The sequence below is a fragment of the Berghia stephanieae genome, chromosome 5, assembly GCF_034508935.2.
Source record: "Berghia stephanieae isolate SIO BIC M18660-M18661 chromosome 5, UCSD_Bste_1.3, whole genome shotgun sequence".
In the NCBI taxonomy this organism is placed as follows: Eukaryota; Metazoa; Mollusca; class Gastropoda; order Nudibranchia; family Aeolidiidae; genus Berghia; species Berghia stephanieae.
This window is the reverse complement of record NC_088364.1, coordinates 74,906,853-74,911,852: the sequence shown is the minus strand read 5'-3', so window position 1 is coordinate 74,911,852 and position 5,000 is coordinate 74,906,853.

Sequence of the window (5,000 nt, the reverse complement as noted above, 5' to 3'; positions counted from 1 at the left end):
ACCCTAATAGTTGAGGACATTGTATAGGGAATGAGATTAGCGGAAGAGTAGCGTCCCTTGATTGGACGTCACCCATAGTCTGTGACGTCACCGGCGGAAAAGTTAAAAGAGAGAGAACGTCATGTTGGTTGTACGCATGCATCTCTCGTACTCACCGCGAGGACGAGAGACTCATGCGCACAACCAACATGACGTTCTCTCTCTAATAACTTTTCCGCCGGTGACGTCACAGACTATGGGTGACGTCCAATCAAGGGATGCTACTATTCCGCTAATCTCATTCCCTATTGTGGTTTGCAACTTTTGTAACGTTGATGATAGTTTTGTATTTATAAACACGATTCCGCTTCCTTGACGAGCATCTCTTCGATCGCCCCCTGGCGTATGAATAGCCAGCATTCTCTCCATTGAGCCAGGTTTTGGTAATGAATAAAATATCGATATCATTATCGATGATAAAATCGAATAATAAAAAGGAAGGCAAGCAATTTGTTCACTGTAACAAGGTGAAAGAATAGCGCAGCAATTTTTTTACAGTAATGTTTTTCTTTCGAAAACAGCTCTATAACCGCCATGCTGTTTCCAACTGCTGTAATGCAATAGTTGGTCAGTAACTGATCAGAGGATAAAGAGGCGTTGGCCTCTTGTTGCTTCACTACAATTACAACATCAGAGTGAATGTGCGCAATGGCCCTGGGATTATGATTGGTGAGCACCGCAGGCCGTTGAAAAAGGGAAAATTTAAGATTAGAGCTCAAAGCGCTTTACAAGGGGTACCAAGCCAACAGCAGCACGAGACATGAAGAACGAGACATGACACCTGTTAGGCAATATTACACTTCTTTTTTGGACAGAGACACCGTTGTTAACGGCGAGGTACTCATTTTACACCTGGTACGGTGAGAGAATAAACCAGGACTTTGAGGTGTGAACCCCAGTGGGAGAGTAAATCTGGGACTATAGGATGGCGGCACCGATGAGGAATGAACTGGATGCTTTAAGTTGTAGAAACAAGTGAGAAATCACCTGGGGACTATAGAATATGGACACAAGAGATGAATGTACCCACTTTTTGAGATGGATACCAGTGGGGAGTGAACCCAAGACTATGGGAAAAGGACATCAATGGCAAGTCAACCTTGGGACTATGGGAGGCGACACCATTGGGAAGTGAACACAGTACCACAGGATATGGACGCAAGCGGGGGAGTAAACTTGGTACTACCAAAATTATGTGGTAGAAACCAATGGGGGAGTGAACCCGGGGCTATTAGAGATGGACACCACAAGTGAGTAAACAGAACTACTGTATACAGACTCCAGTGGGAAGTGAGCTCGGGGCTATAAGAGGTGGACACCACAAGTGAGTAAACAGAACTACTGTATACGGACTCCAGTGGGAAGTGAGCTCGGGGCTATTAGAGGTGGACACCACAAGTGAGTAAACAGAACTATTGTATACGGACTCCAGTGGGAAGTGAGCTCGGGACTATAAGAGGTGGACACCACTGGGGAGTGAACACTGTACCACCGGATATGGACACCAGTGCGGAGTGAACCATCAACTTTGGGGGGGGGGACACCAGTAGGGAATGAATCCATTACTATGGAAGGTGAACTTCACAAGTAAAAATATCGACATGGCATTTAGCGGCCTCAAGACTGACCATGAGTCATTGACACGCAATTACTCCTATCGGGAATGAGATTAGCGGAAGAGTAGCGTCCCTTGATTGGACGTCACCTTACAGAGAGAACGTCAAATTGGTTTTGCGCATGCGCCTCCCTCGTGTCCTCGCTTTCGGTGAATTGTATCATGCCGCCTTCACCGGATGCAAGGACGAGAGACGCATGCGCGCAACCAACATGACGTTCTCTCTCTAATAACTTTTCCGCCTGTGATGTCCAATCAAGGGACGATACTCTTCCGCTAATCTCATTCCCTATAGTGAAGGATGCAAACCTAATACCTACATAAGAAAGAAAATCCTTATCTACATTGGTCGCTCACACTCAGCCCATGCCGGACAATGGAAAACTAAGTGTGAATATCTGGAAGACACGCCCCCCCTCATCCCCTCCCCCCCCCCCACCACCACCACCGCCTATCACACTATCTTCAAAATAAAGACCCATATATGGGAATGGAACAGGACGCACGAGCATTATAAAACATGCACCTTACAACGGTACATTCTCTTTCACAAGAAAAAATATCTGACAATAACGGACGTGTTTTTATCCTGTTCAGTGGTGTGATATTCAATTATAAGGGGTGAGTGGATTACACTTATTTAATTTTCTTAAATTTCTTTCTGATCTACAGACTGCATCAACAACTTTTTTTTTTGCATGCTTTTACCTCTCTATATCTATGATGTTGATATGCATAATATCATTCATTTTGACTTGGTTACATGTAATTTGATCATACTTTACAATACCGTGGTTGAGCTAGGTTTGTTTATCTAGTGCAGTCTGGTAAAACGCTTCAACAGTCGTAACGTCACTTTCCTCGTAATGACTTAGTAACTGGCTCTATCTAAACTATCGGAACAATGGCGGACGCCCTTATGAAATATTTCTCCGACGGGCATAAAAGCGTATCCAGAGGGAAAAAACCCATTATAAATCTGATCATGTTTGACTTTTGCACATTATGATCACAAGACATATGAAAAGTTCTGGCCAGCATAAAGAATAAAAAGTACCGATTTTCTTTGTTTAGAACCACGATGGCCGCAGTTGCTGAGCGACGTGACATCAGACTATTGAATCCAATTCTTGAGGCCAGAGTACCCATCATTTGTTTACTTCATACTATCTGGGCGTTAGCATTACAATTATGTTACTTAACATATCCATGAGTCTATACTTATAACGTTCAAGTGTTAGATTATTTCATTAAATATTATTAGCCTCGTATGGACACAGGAAGAGCTGTCCAACTCACACCTTTGCATCAAACGACACCCCTACAGTCAAGACATGAGAGACGGCCAGTTCGGCTGAGCACCTCGGGGCCACAAGTTAAGACTCTCAAAAATAATAAAATATTGTGGCTTTTGTTCGTGCCCATGATGAAAAATAAACATTTAAAAAACATGTAAATACGTACCATACTATCTAAAAGAGTTTTAATCCAACTTACTTTTATTGTTAATTTTAAGTGGGACTGGAACTTGTTTTATTCAATTCTTATTGTATTGTGAAGGTTATTATATCATTTTACAACTTAGCGATAGCGAGACACTCACCATTGCTGTTTAATATTTTCATGAATATGTAACGGGGAAATCATAGGATTTGCAGACCTCTATATAATTTGATTTTTATTAATAGGGCGACTCTGTGAGTGCAGGAGCTTACAACCTATGTAAAACGCTCTAGTGGTGAGGAGAATTATTACATAAAATTTTCTTAGATACAAAAAAATAGCCTTCGCCTTAAATACCACATTACAGTGACCACCATTGAGGAATGAGCTCAAGGCAATGGGAGGTGTACACCACTGGAGAGTGACCCGGGGACAACCAAGTTGTATGGACACCAGTGGGAAGTGAACCCTGGACTTTGGGAGGTAGACACGAGTGAGAAGTGAACCCTGAATTTTGGGAGGTGGAAACCAGTGGGGAGTGAACCCGGGGCAATGAGAAGTAGACACCACTAGCGAGTAAACACAGAACTACTCGATATGGATGTCAGTGAGTAGTGAACCATTGGCATATGATACGGGTATTAGTGGGGAATGAGCTCGGGACTTTGGGAGGTGGACACCAGTAAGGAATGAACCCAGCACTTTTGGAGGTGAACACCATTGGGGAGTGGGCCCAACACAATGAGAAGTGAAAAACCATCGGGAATGAACATGAGGCTATGAGAGGTGGATACTATTGGGGAGTGAACCTGGGACTATGGGAAATGAACACCATTGGGGGAGTGTGCCCAAGGCATTGCGAGAAAGACACCAGTGGGGAGTGAACATGGGGCTATGAGAGATGGACACCACTGGGGAGTGAACCGGGGCTATTATTGGATATGCACACCAGCGGGAAATGAATTCGGGAATAAAGGAGGTAGACACCAGTGGAGATTGAACCCGGGACTATGAAAGGTGGGAACCAGTAGTAAGTAAATGCGTTTCTAATGGATAATATGGACTCCAGTGGGATGTGAACCCAGGCTATGAGTGATGGACACAAATGGGAAGTGAACTCGCGACAATGTGAGGTAGTCACGAGTAGGGAGTAAATTCGGGACTTTCGGAGGTTGACACCAGCGGGGAATGAACCCAGGGCTATGAAAGGTGGACACAACTGGTCAGCAAATGCGGAACCAATGGATATGGACTCCAGAGGGTTATTGTTCTGGTTAGTCCAGAATTGTTTATTAATGCTTGTTTATTATTATTGCTTGATGCTCAGTTGTCACTATCTGTATGTTTTTGTCACTCATTTCATTTTTATCATTGCTGTTATTTATAATTCTGCCAACTGTCGTCATTGTTATTGTTATGTATAATTTGTTTTCAGTGTGAACTTAAGATTGTTGCACCTTTTGACGTTATGAGCATTAGCAGAATCAATCATCATTCATTTTCATTTCCCTTTTCATACGTGGAGGTTCTAACCTTGACTGGGATATAGTCTTAACAAAAATCTTTATCATTACACAGTTTTAACTGTGTCATTTTTTTCTATTAGTTTCGGGTTTATGCCCATCGTGTAATTTACCAGTTTGTCCTGGTTACATTTTCGACAGTAAACGCTTCAGACATTCGACACGCTGTACACGCTACTGCTGTACACATTGCTGTATACTTCTGCTTTACGTGCTTGTCTACCGTTCATGTTGTCCTGGAAATATTATCCTGCAACATCGTATTCTTCAATCGTTCATCGTTCATTAAATATCCTTATCATCTTCATCAACAAGAAAACAACGTCTTCTTTATTTTTTAAATTTCGTCTTTGTGTAAGGCAGCGTTCGCCCTGGTGCGA